General features: G+C 37.1%; 12 non-coding genes across 12 annotated transcripts; all 12 read left to right on the top strand.

Moving 5' to 3' along the window:
• Nucleotides 1-671: 671 nt before the first annotated feature.
• trnah-gug (transfer RNA histidin (anticodon GUG)) lies at nucleotides 672-743 on the top strand. The gene has a single exon. It is a non-coding gene; the product is annotated as a tRNA-His (tRNA).
• Nucleotides 744-1,513: 770 nt separating this feature from the next.
• Nucleotides 1,514-1,585, top strand: trnah-gug (transfer RNA histidin (anticodon GUG)). The gene has a single exon. It is a non-coding gene; the product is annotated as a tRNA-His (tRNA).
• Nucleotides 1,586-2,993: 1,408 nt separating this feature from the next.
• On the top strand, nucleotides 2,994-3,065 carry trnah-gug (transfer RNA histidin (anticodon GUG)). The gene has a single exon. It is a non-coding gene; the product is annotated as a tRNA-His (tRNA).
• Nucleotides 3,066-4,352: 1,287 nt separating this feature from the next.
• On the top strand, nucleotides 4,353-4,424 carry trnah-gug (transfer RNA histidin (anticodon GUG)). Its single transcript has one exon. It is a non-coding gene; the product is annotated as a tRNA-His (tRNA).
• A 771-nt stretch (nucleotides 4,425-5,195) lies between these two features.
• On the top strand, nucleotides 5,196-5,267 carry trnah-gug (transfer RNA histidin (anticodon GUG)). The gene has a single exon. It is a non-coding gene; the product is annotated as a tRNA-His (tRNA).
• A 1,073-nt stretch (nucleotides 5,268-6,340) lies between these two features.
• On the top strand, nucleotides 6,341-6,412 carry trnah-gug (transfer RNA histidin (anticodon GUG)). The gene has a single exon. It is a non-coding gene; the product is annotated as a tRNA-His (tRNA).
• A 1,159-nt stretch (nucleotides 6,413-7,571) lies between these two features.
• Nucleotides 7,572-7,643, top strand: trnah-gug (transfer RNA histidin (anticodon GUG)). The gene has a single exon. It is a non-coding gene; the product is annotated as a tRNA-His (tRNA).
• A 924-nt stretch (nucleotides 7,644-8,567) lies between these two features.
• Nucleotides 8,568-8,639, top strand: trnah-gug (transfer RNA histidin (anticodon GUG)). The gene has a single exon. It is a non-coding gene; the product is annotated as a tRNA-His (tRNA).
• Nucleotides 8,640-9,712: 1,073 nt separating this feature from the next.
• On the top strand, nucleotides 9,713-9,784 carry trnah-gug (transfer RNA histidin (anticodon GUG)). Its single transcript has one exon. It is a non-coding gene; the product is annotated as a tRNA-His (tRNA).
• A 1,159-nt stretch (nucleotides 9,785-10,943) lies between these two features.
• trnah-gug (transfer RNA histidin (anticodon GUG)) lies at nucleotides 10,944-11,015 on the top strand. The gene has a single exon. It is a non-coding gene; the product is annotated as a tRNA-His (tRNA).
• A 764-nt stretch (nucleotides 11,016-11,779) lies between these two features.
• trnah-gug (transfer RNA histidin (anticodon GUG)) lies at nucleotides 11,780-11,851 on the top strand. Its single transcript has one exon. It is a non-coding gene; the product is annotated as a tRNA-His (tRNA).
• A 1,129-nt stretch (nucleotides 11,852-12,980) lies between these two features.
• On the top strand, nucleotides 12,981-13,052 carry trnah-gug (transfer RNA histidin (anticodon GUG)). The gene has a single exon. It is a non-coding gene; the product is annotated as a tRNA-His (tRNA).
• The last annotated feature ends 2,778 nt before the right edge of the window (nucleotides 13,053-15,830 follow it).

Genomic DNA, 15,830 nt, shown 5'->3' with positions numbered 1-15,830 from the left:
TTCATTCAAATTCTGTTCTTTTCATTCTATTTCCATTGTTTTCATTCAAATTCCATTGTTTTCATTCAAATTCTGTTCTGTTATTCTAATTCCGTTGTTTTCCGTTGTTTTGATTCAAACTCTGTTCTGTATATTCTAATTCTGTTGTTTTCATTCAAATTCCGTTGTTTTCATTCAATTTCCATTGTTTTCATTCAAATTCTGTTCTTTTCATTCTATTTCCATTGTTTTCATTCAAATTCCATTGTTTTCATTCAAATTCTGTTCTGTTATTCTAATTCCGTTGTTTTCCGTTGTTTTGATTCAAACTCTGTTCTGTACATTCTAATTCTGTTGTTTTCATTCAAATTCCGTTGTTTTGATTCAAATTCTGTTGTTTGTTTTAATGTGGAAAAAGTGGTTGGGAAAGATGTTCAAACAGAAGCGACACGCGGCTGCAGTTACAGTCTGTATTATGCGTTTGTTCTTCATATGAATCTGATGTGTGAACGATGCGCACATTTATGCACGTGGCACAGTAAAAGCATCTGCAATTACACAGAGACATCTGGTGTTCTGACGGTAAATAATATCTGCTGTTCGCATCGTACAGGTCACTGTTCAAGTATATATAGTGGAGTGAGACAACTGCAAGATACAGACTGCAACTGACAGCATGACCTAGCGTGCCAGCCGTGATCGTATAGTGGTTAGTACTCTGCGTTGTGGCCGCAGCAACCCCGGTTCGAATCCGGGTCACGGCAGTGTGGTTGTGATTGCAGAGCAAGTAATTGTAGCAGGTCAGCGTGAATGATTACAGGCATGTTTTTTCATTGTTGGTACTGGATTGCCCAATCAAATTTCTTAACATAACCAGCTTTTCCTTACCTTACCTGTGAACTCATCAACCAGTTTTTTTTTTCATTTTTACAACAGAGTTTAAACTTCCATTGTTTTCATTCAAATTCTGTTTTGTTCATTCTAATTCCGTTGTTTTCATTGAAATTCCGTTGTTTTCATTCAAATGCTTTTGTTTTCATTCTAATTCTACTCTTTTTATTCCAATTCCATTGTTTGTTCTCAAATTCTGTTGTTTTCATTCAAATTCCATTGTTTTCATTCAAATTCTGTTGTTTTCATTCAAACTCCGTTGTTTTCATTCAAATTCTGTTCTTTTCATTCAAATTCCATTGTTTTCATTCAAATTCCATTGTTTTGATTCAAATTCTGTTGTTTGTTTTAATGTGGAAAAAGTGGTTGGGACAGATGTTCAAACAGAAGCGACACGCGGCTGCAGTTACAGTCTGTATTATGCGTTTGTTCTTCATATGAATCTGATGTGTGAACGATGCGCACGATTATGCGCGTGGCACAGTAAAAGCATCTGCATTAACACAGAGACATCTGGCGTTCTGAGGGTAAATAATGTCTGCTGTTCTTTTGCGCATCGTACAGGTTACTGTTCAAGTATATATAGTGGAGTGAGACAACTCCAAGATACAGACTGCAACTGACAGCATGACCTACCGTGCCAGCCGTGATCGTATAGTGGTTAGTACTCTGCGTTGTGGCCGCAGCAACCCCGGTTCGAATCCGGGTCACGGCAGTGTGGTTGTGATTGCAGAGCAAGTAATTGTAGCAGGTCAGCGTGAATGATTACAGGCATGATTTTTTTCATTGTTGGTACTGGATTGCCCAATCAAATTTCTTAACATAACCAGCTTTTCCTTACCTTACCTGTGAACTCATCAACCAGTTTTTTTTCATTTTTACAACAGAGTTTAAACTTCCGTTGTTTTCATTCAAATTCTGTTTTGTTCATTCTAATTCCGTTGTTTTCATTCAAATTCCATTGTTTTCATTCAAATTCCATTGTTGTCATTCAAATTCTGTTCTTTTCATTCTATTTCCATTGTTTTCATTCAAATTCCATTGTTTTGATTCGAATTCTGTTGTTTTCATTCAAATCCCATTGTTTTCATTCAAATTCCGTTGTTTTCATTCAATTTCCATTGTTTTCATTCAAATTCTGTTCTTTTCATTCTATTTCCATTGTTTTCATTCAAATTCCATTGTTTTCATTCAAATTCTGTTCTGTTATTCTAATTCCGTTGTTTTCCGTTGTTTTGATTCAAACTCTGTTCTGTACATTCTAATTCTGTTGTTTTCATTCAAATTCCATTGTTTTCATTCAAATTCTGTTGTTTTCATTCAAATTCCGTTCTTTTCATTCAAATTCTGTTGTTTTCATTCAAATTCTGTTTTGTTCATTCTAATTCCGTTGTTTTCATTGAAATTCCGTTGTTTTCATTCAAATGCTTTTGTTTTCATTCTAATTCTACTCTTTTTATTCCAATTCCATTGTTTGTTCTCAAATTCTGTTGTTTTCATTCAAATTCCATTGTTTTCATTCAAATTCTGTTGTTTTCATTCAAATCCCATTGTTTTCATTCAAATTCCATTGTTTTCATTCAATTTCCATTGTTTTCATTCAAATTCTGTTCTTTTCATTCTATTTCCATTGTTTTCATTCAAATTCTGTTGTTTTCATTCAAATTCCATTGTTTTCATTCAAATTCTGTTCTGTTATTCTAATTCCGTTGTTTTCCGTTGTTTTGATTCAAACTCTGTTCTGTACATTCTAATTCTGTTGTTTTCATTCAAATTCCGTTGTTTTCATTCAAATTCCATTGTTTTGATTCAAATTCTGTTGTTTGTTTTAATGTGGAAAAAGTGGTTGGGACAGATGTTCAAACAGAAGCGACACGCGGCTGCAGTTACAGTCTGTATTATGCGTTTGTTCTTCATATGAATCTGATGTGTGAACGATGCGCACGATTATGCGCGTGGCACAGTAAAAGCATCTGCATTAACACAGAGACATCTGGCGTTCTGACGGTAAATAATGTCTGCTGTTCTTTTGCGCATCGTACAGGTCACTGTTCAAGTATATATAGTGGAGTGAGACAACTGCAAGATACAGACTGCAACTGACAGCATGACCTAGCGTGCCAGCCGTGATCGTATAGTGGTTAGTACTCTGCGTTGTGGCCGCAGCAACCCCGGTTCGAATCCGGGTCACGGCAGTGTGATTGCAGAGCAAGTAATTGTAGCAGGTCAGCGTGAATGATTACAGGCATGATTTTTTTCATTGTTGGTACTGGATTGCCCAATCAAATTTCTTAACATAACCAGCTTTTCCTTACCTTACCTGTGAACTCATCAACCAGTTTTTTTTCATTTTTACAACAGAGTTTAAACTTCCGTTGTTTTCATTCAAATTCTGTTTTGTTCATTCTAATTCCGTTGTTTTCATTCAAATTCCATTGTTTTCATTCAAATTCTGTTGTTTTCATTCAAATTCCGTTCTTTTCATTCAAATTCTGTTGTTTTCATTCAAATTCTGTTTTGTTCATTCTAATTCCGTTGTTTTCATTGAAATTCCGTTGTTTTCATTCAAATGCTTTTGTTTTCATTCTAATTCTACTCTTTTTATTCCAATTCCATTGTTTGTTCTCAAATTCTGTTGTTTTCATTCAAATTCCATTGTTTTCATTCAAATTCTGTTGTTTTCATTCAAATCCCATTGTTTTCATTCAAATTCCATTGTTTTCATTCAATTTCCATTGTTTTCATTCAAATTCTGTTCTTTTCATTCTATTTCCATTGTTTTCATTCAAATTCCGTTGTTTTCATTCAATTTCCATTGTTTTCATTCAAATTCTGTTGTTTTCATTCTATTTCCATTGTTTTCATTCAAATTCTGTTGTTTTCATTCAAATTCCATTGTTTTGATTCGAATTCTGTTGTTTTCATTCAAATCCCATTGTTTTCATTCAAATTCCGTTGTTTTCATTCAATTTCCATTGTTTTCATTCAAATTCTGTTCTTTTCATTCTATTTCCATTGTTTTCATTCAAATTCCATTGTTTTCATTCAAATTCTGTTCTGTTATTCAAATTCCGTTGTTTTCTGTTGTTTTGATTCAAACTCTGTTCTGTACATTCTAATTCTGTTGTTTTCATTCAAATTCCGTTGTTTTCATTCAAATTCCATTGTTTTGATTCAAATTCTGTTGTTTGTTTTAATGTGGAAAAAGTGGTTGGGAAAGATGTTCAAACAGAAGCGACACGCGGCTGCAGTTACAGTCTGTATTATGCGTTTGTTCTTCATATGAATCTGATGTGTGAACGATGCGCACATTTATGCACGTGGCACAGTAAAAGCATCTGCAATTACACAGAGACATCTGGTGTTCTGACGGTAAATAATATCTGCTGTTCGCATCGTACAGGTCACTGTTCAAGTATATATAGTGGAGTGAGACAACTGCAAGATACAGACTGCAACTGACAGCATGACCTAGCGTGCCAGCCGTGATCGTATAGTGGTTAGTACTCTGCGTTGTGGCCGCAGCAACCCCGGTTCGAATCCGGGTCACGGCAGTGTGGTTGTGATTGCAGAGCAAGTAATTGTAGCAGGTCAGCGTGAATGATTACAGGCATGTTTTTTCATTGTTGGTACTGGATTGCCCAATCAAATTTCTTAACATAACCAGCTTTTCCTTACCTTACCTGTGAACTCATCAACCAGTTTTTTTTTTTCATTTTTACAACAGAGTTTAAACTTCCATTGTTTTCATTCAAATTCTGTTTTGTTCATTCTAATTCCGTTGTTTTCATTGAAATTCCGTTGTTTTCATTCAAATGCTTTTGTTTTCATTCTAATTCTACTCTTTTTATTCCAATTCCATTGTTTGTTCTCAAATTCTGTTGTTTTCATTCAAATTCCATTGTTTTCATTCAAATTCTGTTGTTTTCATTCAAACTCCGTTGTTTTCATTCAAATTCTGTTCTTTTCATTCAAATTCCATTGTTTTCATTCAAATTCCATTGTTTTGATTCAAATTCTGTTGTTTGTTTTAATGTGGAAAAAGTGGTTGGGACAGATGTTCAAACAGAAGCGACACGCGGCTGCAGTTACAGTCTGTATTATGCGTTTGTTCTTCATATGAATCTGATGTGTGAACGATGCGCACGATTATGCGCGTGGCACAGTAAAAGCATTTGCATTAACACAGAGACATCTGGCGTTCTGAGGGTAAATAATGTCTGCTGTTCTTTTGCGCATCGTACAGGTTACTGTTCAAGTATATATAGTGGAGTGAGACAACTGCAAGATACAGACTGCAACTGACAGCATGACCTACCGTGCCAGCCGTGATCGTATAGTGGTTAGTACTCTGCGTTGTGGCCGCAGCAACCCCGGTTCGAATCCGGGTCACGGCAGTGTGATTGCAAAGCAAGTAATTGTAGCAGGTCAGCGTGAATGATTACAGGCATGATTTTTTTCATTGTTGGTACTGGATTGCCCAATCAAATTTCTTAACATAACCAGCTTTTCCTTACCTTACCTGTGAACTCATCAACCAGTTTTTTTTCATTTTTACAACAGGGTTTAAACTTCCGTTGTTTTCATTCAAATTCTGTTTTGTTCATTCTAATTCCGTTGTTTTCATTCAAATTCCATTGTTTTCATTCAAATTCTGTTGTTTTCATTCAAATTCCGTTCTTTTCATTCAAATTCTGTTGTTTTCATTCAAATTCTGTTTTGTTCATTCTAATTCCGTTGTTTTCATTGAAATTCCGTTGTTTTCATTCAAATGCTTTTGTTTTCATTCTAATTCTACTCTTTTTATTCCAATTCCATTGTTTGTTCTCAAATTCTGTTGTTTTCATTCAAATTCCATTGTTTTCATTCAAATTCTGTTGTTTTCATTCAAATCCCATTGTTTTCATTCAAATTCCATTGTTTTCATTCAATTTCCATTGTTTTCATTCAAATTCTGTTGTTTTCATTCTATTTCCATTGTTTTCATTCAAATTCTGTTGTTTTCATTCAAATTCCATTGTTTTCATTCAAATTCTGTTCTGTTATTCTAATTCCGTTGTTTTCCGTTGTTTTGATTCAAACTCTGTTCTGTACATTCTAATTCTGTTGTTTTCATTCAAATTCCGTTGTTTTCATTCAAATTCCATTGTTTTGATTCAAATTCTGTTGTTTGTTTTAATGTGGAAAAAGTGGTTGGGACAGATGTTCAAACAGAAGCGACACGCGGCTGCAGTTACAGTCTGTATTATGCGTTTGTTCTTCATATGAATCTGATGTGTGAACGATGCGCATGATTATGCGCGTGGCACAGTAAAAGCATCTGCATTAACACAGAGACATCTGGCGTTCTGACGGTAAATAATGTCTGCTGTTCTTTTGGGCATCGTACAGGTCACTGTTCAAGTATATATAGTGGAGTGAGACAACTGCAAGATACAGACTGCAACTGACAGCATGACCTAGCGTGCCAGCCGTGATCGTATAGTGGTTAGTACTCTGCGTTGTGGCCGCAGCAACCCCGGTTCGAATCCGGGTCACGGCAGTGTGGTTGTGATTGCAGAGCAAGTAATTGTAGCAGGTCAGCGTGAATGATTACAGGCATGTTTTTTCATTGTTGGTACTGGATTGCCCAATCAAATTTCTTAACATAACCAGCTTTTCCTTACCTTACCTGTGAACTCATCAACCAGTTTTCTTTTTCATTTTTACAACAGAGTTTAAACTTCCGTTGTTTTCATTCAAATTCTGTTTTGTTCATTCTAATTCCGTTGTTTTCATTGAAATTCCGTTGTTTTCATTCAAATGCTTTTGTTTTCATTCTAATTCTACTCTTTTTATTCCAATTCCATTGTTTGTTCTCAAATTCTGTTGTTTTCATTCAAATTCCATTGTTTTCATTCAAATTCTGTTCTTTTCATTCAAATCCCATTGTTTTCATTCAAATTCCGTTGTTTTCATTCAATTTCCATTGTTTTCATTCAAATTCTGTTCTTTTCATTCTATTTCCATTGTTTTCATTCAAATTCCATTGTTTTCATTCAAATTCCATTGTTTTCATTCAAATTCTGTTCTTTTCATTCTATTTCCATTGTTTTCATTCAAATTCCATTGTTTTGATTCGAATTCTGTTGTTTTCATTCAAATCCCATTGTTTTCATTCAAATTCCGTTGTTTTCATTCAATTTCCATTGTTTTCATTCAAATTCTGTTCTTTTCATTCTATTTCCATTGTTTTCATTCAAATTCCATTGTTTTCATTCAAATTCTGTTCTGTTATTCTAATTCCGTTGTTTTCCGTTGTTTTGATTCAAACTCTGTTCTGTACATTCTAATTCTGTTGTTTTCATTCAAATTCCGTTGTTTTCATTCAATTTCCATTGTTTTGATTCAAATTCTGTTGTTTGTTTTAATGTGGAAAAAGTGGTTGGGACAGATGTTCAAACAGAAGCGACACGCGGCTGCAGTTACAGTCTGTATTATGCGTTTGTTCTTCATATGAATCTGATGTGTGAACGATGCGCACGATTATGCGCGTGGCACAGTAAAAGCATCTGCATTAACACAGAGACATCTGGCGTTCTGAGGGTAAATAATGTCTGCTGTTCTTTAGCGCATCGTACAGGTTACTGTTCAAGTATATATAGTGGAGTGAGACAACTGCAAGATACAGACTGCAACTGACAGCATGACCTAGCCTGCCAGCCGTGATCGTATAGTGGTTAGTACTCTGCGTTGTGGCCGCAGCAACCCCGGTTCGAATCCGGGTCACGGCAGTGTGATTGCAGAGCAAGTAATTGTAGCAGGTCAGCGTGAATGATTACAGGCATGATTTTTTTCATTGTTGGTACTGGATTGCCCAATCAAATTTCTTAACATAACCAGCTTTTCCTTACCTTACCTGTGAACTCATCAACCAGTTTTTTTTCATTTTTACAACAGAGTTTAAACTTCCGTTGTTTTCATTCAAATTCTGTTTTGTTCATTCTAATTCCGTTGTTTTCATTCAAATTCCATTGTTTTCATTCAAATTCTGTTGTTTTCATTCAAATTCCGTTCTTTTCATTCAAATTCTGTTGTTTTCATTCAAATTCTGTTTTGTTCATTCTAATTCCGTTGTTTTCATTGAAATTCCGTTGTTTTCATTCAAATGCTTTTGTTTTCATTCTAATTCTACTCTTTTTATTCCAATTCCATTGTTTGTTCTCAAATTCTGTTGTTTTCATTCAAATTCCATTGTTTTCATTCAAATTCTGTTGTTTTCATTCAAATCCCATTGTTTTCATTCAAATTCCATTGTTTTCATTCAATTTCCATTGTTTTCATTCAAATTCTGTTCTTTTCATTCAAATTCCATTGTTTTCATTCAAATTCCATTGTTTTGATTCAAATTCTGTTGTTTGTTTTAATGTGGAAAAAGTGGTTGGGACAGATGTTCAAACAGAAGCGACACGCGGCTGCAGTTACAGTCTGTATTATGCGTTTGTTCTTCATATGAATCTGATGTGTGAACGATGCGCACGATTATGCGCGTGGCACAGTAAAAGCATTTGCATTAACACAGAGACATCTGGCGTTCTGAGGGTAAATAATGTCTGCTGTTCTTTTGCGCATCGTACAGGTTACTGTTCAAGTATATATAGTGGAGTGAGACAACTGCAAGATACAGACTGCAACTGACAGCATGACCTACCGTGCCAGCCGTGATCGTATAGTGGTTAGTACTCTGCGTTGTGGCCGCAGCAACCCCGGTTCGAATCCGGGTCACGGCAGTGTGATTGCAAAGCAAGTAATTGTAGCAGGTCAGCGTGAATGATTACAGGCATGATTTTTTTCATTGTTGGTACTGGATTGCCCAATCAAATTTCTTAACATAACCAGCTTTTCCTTACCTTACCTGTGAACTCATCAACCAGTTTTTTTTCATTTTTACAACAGGGTTTAAACTTCCGTTGTTTTCATTCAAATTCTGTTTTGTTCATTCTAATTCCGTTGTTTTCATTCAAATTCCATTGTTTTCATTCAAATTCTGTTGTTTTCATTCAAATTCCGTTCTTTTCATTCAAATTCTGTTGTTTTCATTCAAATTCTGTTTTGTTCATTCTAATTCCGTTGTTTTCATTGAAATTCCGTTGTTTTCATTCAAATGCTTTTGTTTTCATTCTAATTCTACTCTTTTTATTCCAATTCCATTGTTTGTTCTCAAATTCTGTTGTTTTCATTCAAATTCCATTGTTTTCATTCAAATTCTGTTGTTTTCATTCAAATCCCATTGTTTTCATTCAAATTCCATTGTTTTCATTCAATTTCCATTGTTTTCATTCAAATTCTGTTGTTTTCATTCTATTTCCATTGTTTTCATTCAAATTCTGTTGTTTTCATTCAAATTCCATTGTTTTCATTCAAATTCTGTTCTGTTATTCTAATTCCGTTGTTTTCCGTTGTTTTGATTCAAACTCTGTTCTGTACATTCTAATTCTGTTGTTTTCATTCAAATTCCGTTGTTTTCATTCAAATTCCATTGTTTTGATTCAAATTCTGTTGTTTGTTTTAATGTGGAAAAAGTGGTTGGGACAGATGTTCAAACAGAAGCGACACGCGGCTGCAGTTACAGTCTGTATTATGCGTTTGTTCTTCATATGAATCTGATGTGTGAACGATGCGCATGATTATGCGCGTGGCACAGTAAAAGCATCTGCATTAACACAGAGACATCTGGCGTTCTGACGGTAAATAATGTCTGCTGTTCTTTTGCGCATCGTACAGGTCACTGTTCAAGTATATATAGTGGAGTGAGACAACTGCAAGATACAGACTGCAACTGACAGCATGACCTAGCGTGCCAGCCGTGATCGTATAGTGGTTAGTACTCTGCGTTGTGGCCGCAGCAACCCCGGTTCGAATCCGGGTCACGGCAGTGTGGTTGTGATTGCAGAGCAAGTAATTGTAGCAGGTCAGCGTGAATGATTACAGGCATGTTTTTTCATTGTTGGTACTGGATTGCCCAATCAAATTTCTTAACATAACCAGCTTTTCCTTACCTTACCTGTGAACTCATCAACCAGTTTTCTTTTTCATTTTTACAACAGAGTTTAAACTTCCGTTGTTTTCATTCAAATTCTGTTTTGTTCATTCTAATTCCGTTGTTTTCATTGAAATTCCGTTGTTTTCATTCAAATGCTTTTGTTTTCATTCTAATTCTACTCTTTTTATTCCAATTCCATTGTTTGTTCTCAAATTCTGTTGTTTTCATTCAAATTCCATTGTTTTCATTCAAATTCTGTTCTTTTCATTCAAATCCCATTGTTTTCATTCAAATTCCGTTGTTTTCATTCAATTTCCATTGTTTTCATTCAAATTCTGTTCTTTTCATTCTATTTCCATTGTTTTCATTCAAATTCCATTGTTTTCATTCAAATTCCATTGTTTTCATTCAAATTCTGTTCTTTTCATTCTATTTCCATTGTTTTCATTCAAATTCCATTGTTTTGATTCGAATTCTGTTGTTTTCATTCAAATCCCATTGTTTTCATTCAAATTCCGTTGTTTTCATTCAATTTCCATTGTTTTCATTCAAATTCTGTTCTTTTCATTCTATTTCCATTGTTTTCATTCAAATTCCATTGTTTTCATTCAAATTCTGTTCTGTTATTCTAATTCCGTTGTTTTCCGTTGTTTTGATTCAAACTCTGTTCTGTACATTCTAATTCTGTTGTTTTCATTCAAATTCCGTTGTTTTCATTCAATTTCCATTGTTTTGATTCAAATTCTGTTGTTTGTTTTAATGTGGAAAAAGTGGTTGGGACAGATGTTCAAACAGAAGCGACACGCGGCTGCAGTTACAGTCTGTATTATGCGTTTGTTCTTCATATGAATCTGATGTGTGAACGATGCGCACGATTATGCGCGTGGCACAGTAAAAGCATCTGCATTAACACAGAGACATCTGGCGTTCTGACGGTAAATAATGTCTGCTGTTCTTTTGCGCATCGTACAGGTTACTGTTCAAGTATATATAGTGGAGTGAGACAACTGCAAGATACAGACTGCAACTGACAGCATGACCTACCGTGCCAGCCGTGATCGTATAGTGGTTAGTACTCTGCGTTGTGGCCGCAGCAACCCCGGTTCGAATCCGGGTCACGGCAGTGTGATTGCAGAGCAAGTAATTGTAGCAGGTCAGCGTGAATGATTACAGGCATGATTTTTTTCATTGTTGGTACTGGATTGCCCAATCAAATTTCTTAACATAACCAGCTTTTCCTTACCTTACCTGTGAACTCATCAACCAGTTTTTTTTCATTTTTACAACAGAGTTTAAACTTCCATTGTTTTCATTCAAATTCTGTTTTGTTCATTCTAATTCCGTTGTTTTCATTGAAATTCCGTTGTTTTCATTCAAATGCTTTTGTTTTCATTCTAATTCTACTCTTTTTATTCCAATTCCATTGTTTGTTCTCAAATTCTGTTGTTTTCATTCAAATTCCATTGTTTTCATTCAAATTCTGTTGTTTTCATTCAAATCCCATTGTTTTCATTCAAATTCTGTTCTTTTCATTCAAATTCCATTGTTTTCATTCAAATTCCATTGTTTTGATTCAAATTCTGTTGTTTGTTTTAATGTGGAAAAAGTGGTTGGGACAGATGTTCAAACAGAAGCGACACGCGGCTGCAGTTACAGTCTGTATTATGCGTTTGTTCTTCATATGAATCTGATGTGTGAACGATGCGCACGATTATGCGCGTGGCACAGTAAAAGCATCTGCATTAACACAGAGACATCTGGCGTTCTGAGGGTAAATAATGTCTGCTGTTCTTTTGCGCATCGTACAGGTTACTGTTCAAGTATATATAGTGGAGTGAGACAACTGCAAGATACAGACTGCAACTGACAGCATGACCTAGCGTGCCAGCCGTGATCGTATAGTGGTTAGTACTCTGCGTTGTGGCCGCAGCAACCCCGGTTCGAATCCGGGTCACGGCAGTGTGGTTGTGATTGCAGAGCAAGTAATTGTAGCAGGTCAGCGTGACTGATTACAGGCATGATTTTTTTCATTGTTGGTACTGGATTGCCCAATCAAATTTCTTAACAAAACCAGCTTTTCCTTACCTTACCTGTGAACTCATCAACCAGTTTTTTTTTCATTTTTACAACAGAGTTTAAACTTCCGTTGTTTTCATTCAAATTCTGTTTTGTTCATTCTAATTCCGTTGTTTTCATTCAAATTCCATTCTTTTCATTCAAATTCCATTGTTTTCATTCAAATTCCGTTGTTTTCATTCAAATTCTGTTGTTTTCATTGAAAGTCCGTTGTTTTCATTCAAATGCTTTTGTTTTCATTCTAATTCTACTCTTTTTATTCCAATTCCATTGTTTGTTCTCAAATTCTGTTGTTTTCATTCAAATTCTGTTGTTTTCATTCAAATCCCATTGTTTTCATTCAATTTCCATTGTTTTCATTTAAATTCTGTTCTTTTCATTCAAATTCTGTTCTGTTATTCTAATTCCGTTGTTTTCCGTTGTTTTGATTCGAATTCTGTTGTTTTCATTCAAATCCCATTGTTTTCATTCAAATTCCGTTGTTTTCATTCAATTTCCATTGTTTTCATTCAAATTCTGTTCTTTTCATTCTATTTCCATTGTTTTCATTCAAATTCCATTGTTTTCATTCAAATTCTGTTCTGTTATTCTAATTCCGTTGTTTTCCGTTGTTTTGATTCAAACTCTGTTCTGTACATTCTAATTCTGTTGTTTTCATTCAAATTCCGTTGTTTTCATTCAATTTCCATTGTTTTGATTCAAATTCTGTTGTTTGTTTTAATGTGGAAAAAGTGGTTGGGACAGATGTTCAAACAGAAGCGACACGCGGCTGCAGTTACAGTCTGTATTATGCGTTTGTTCTTCATATGAATCTGATGTGTGAACGATGCGCACGATTATGCGCGTGGCACAGTAAAAGCATCTGCATTAACACAGAGACATCTGGCGTTCTGACGGTAAATAATGTCTGCTGTTCTTTTGCGCATCGTACAGGTTACTGTTCAAGTATATATAGTGGAGTGAGACAACTGCAAGATACAGACTGCAACTGACAGCATGACCTAGCGTGCCAGCCGTGATGGTATAGTGGTTAGTACTCTGCGTTGTGGCCGCAGCAACCCCGGTTCGAATCCGGGTCACGGCAGTGTGGTTGTGATTGCAGAGCAAGTAATTGGAGATTCAAAGGCTGCACGGCAGCTTGAATGGTTACAGTCATTTCATTATTGGCACTGGATTGTCCAATCAAATTTCTTAACGTAACCGGCTTTTCCTTACCTTACCTGTTCGCTCATCAACCAGTTTTTTCATTTCTACAACAGAGTTTAGTGTGAAAAAAGTGGTTGGGACAGATGTTCAAATAAAAGCGACACGGGACTGCAGTTACAGTCTGTATTATGCGTTTGTTCTTCATATGAATCTGATGTGGGAACGATGCGCACATTTATGCACGTGGCACAGTAAAAGCATCTGCAATTACACAGAGACATCTGGTGTTCTGACGGTAAATAATATCTGCTGTTCGCATCGTACAGGTTACTGTTCAAGTATATATAGTGGAGTGAGACAACTGCAAGATACAGACTGCAACTGACAGCATGACCTAGCGTGCCAGCCGTGATCGTATAGTGGTTAGTACTCTGCGTTGTGGCCGCAGCAACCCTGGTTCGAATCCGGGTCACAGCAGCGTGGTTGTGATTGCAAATATATATTTCTACGGGGTGGAGCATTATCCCTCAAGTGGACTTTGTGTTGTACCAGTTTTGTAAAACCAGGGTTTTCCTGGAACAAATTTGGATCCAGAAGAGCCGTTAAATCTCCCTGCTGGGAGGGCTTAGGATGGGTCAGTGACACTAAACTTGGCCCTGATTTGCCTGTGGGAAAAAACTGTTCTCCCTCCTCTTTGTCCTTGACTACCCGAACAAGACAATGCTGTTTTACCTGCTGCGTGGACTGCATTGGCAGTTGCTGCTGCTGCGTGATGGGTTGCTGCTGCGTGAATTTTTTTAACAGGTTAATATGGAAGACCTGATGTTTCTTCCTGTCAGGCATCTACAGCTCATAGTTAACCTTGCCAAGACGTTTTGTAATTTTGTAGGGGCCTTGCCACCTGGCTAGCAGTTTGCTGTCTGTCGTAGGAAGCAACAGCAAAACATGCTGTCCTGGTTGGAATGTCCTTTCCCTGGCCTTCTTATCATACCAGGTTTTCTGCTTGTTTTGAGCCACTTTCATGTTTTGCTGTGCCAGTATTGTCATTTGTTCTAGTCGCTCTCTCATTTTCAGCACATAAGCTATTACATTATCTCCATCAGGCTCAGGATTCTCCCATTGTTCTTTCAGCAGGTCGAGTGGACCTCTCACTTGACGGCCATAAAGCAGTTCAAATGGTGAAAATCCTGTAGAGGCCTGTGGCACTTCGCGATAGGCAAACAACAAGTAAGGCAGCCACTGATCCCAGTCTGAGCCAGTCTCTGTTACAAATTTGCGCAGCATGTTCTTTAGTGTCTGGTTAAAACGCTCTACTAGTCCATCTGACTGGGGGTGGTAAGGGGTGGTTTTAATACCTTTTATGCCAAGTAATCTATATACCTGCTGTAGGAATTTAGACTGGAAATTTGTGCCACAGTCTGTCAGGACCTCTTTAGCTATACCTACTCTAGAAAACAACTGCAGGAGACAATTGGCAACCTGTCTCGCTTTCACTGATCTTAGGGGGAAAGCCTCAGGATAACGAGTGGCATAATCACAAATGACCAAGATGTAACGATTACCTGATGAGCTTCTTTCAAGGGGCCCCACTACATCCATTCCTATTCTTTCGAAAGGTGTATCTATGACAGGCAATGGCTGAAGATGGGCATGGGCCACTCCTTTATTTAGGGTGAGCTGACATATCTGACACGACTTACAAAACTGCTGTAGTTGAGTGTACATGCCAGGCCAGACAAAACGGCTTGCAATCCTATGTAGAGATTTCTGAAAACCAAGATGGCCTGCCCAAGGTACAGAATGACCAAGTTCCATGACTTTGTTTCTTAGTGCCTGTGGTAATGCTATGGCTTCAGTCTTGCCTTTACACTCATAAAGGACACCATTTCTCAACACATAGGTTGCATCTGCCAACACATCTACTGTCCCTCGCACCTGTCCATCAACTTCCGACACCTTATCAAACCAGGATTTTAATGATGGATCTGCCCGTTGAAGTGAAGAGATATCTGGTGGGATATCAAGTTCCAGAGGGAGGTTGGGGCTCTGGTCTACACCCTCTAACCTGGATGAACCCCTAAATTTTTCTCTTCGTCTTTGCGCTCGAGATTTAGCTGGTTTTGCTGGGCTTACTTCTAATTCTTCATCATAGAAAGGTAGCTCTTTCAACGGGTCATTTGCACTCTGAGCTCTTGTGGTGATCAAACTGGGGATTGCACTTTCTGGCTGTGCCTGCAGAATAATGTCTTGCTTCTGTACGTTGTGGTCCTGATCTACATGAACTGTATGCAAATGTCCCGGAACTTCATTAGACACCAAATCTAGCAGTGTAGGTATATCTAAGCCCAATATCACTGCATATGGCAGTCTGGGTGCTAAAGCCACTGGCAGGAGAAATGTCTGGCCACCTACAGTCAAATACACCTCAGCCATGGGATAATCTTTCTCATCATCATGTACACAGCTTATTTTAGTCCTTGTGTCACTCCATAGCTCTCTTGGTACTAAACTAGCCAAAACCACTGACTGAAAGCTCCCTGTATCTAAGAGTGCTTCTTCACGCTGACCATTAACAAGTACAGGTGCTGTTCTTACTGCTTCATGATCAGGACCTGGCAATGTGGGTCTGGGGGCTGAGCACAAAAGGGATGGCCTACTTTGTGTTGTTGCTGGGCAGGTATACTGAGTGTGGCCTATCTGGTTACAGTGATAACAT

This window comes from Astatotilapia calliptera, chromosome 22 (assembly GCF_964374335.1).
Source record: "Astatotilapia calliptera chromosome 22, fAstCal68.1, whole genome shotgun sequence".
In the NCBI taxonomy this organism is placed as follows: Eukaryota; Metazoa; Chordata; class Actinopteri; order Cichliformes; family Cichlidae; genus Astatotilapia; species Astatotilapia calliptera.
This window is presented reverse-complemented; position numbering and strand designations above follow the sequence as displayed.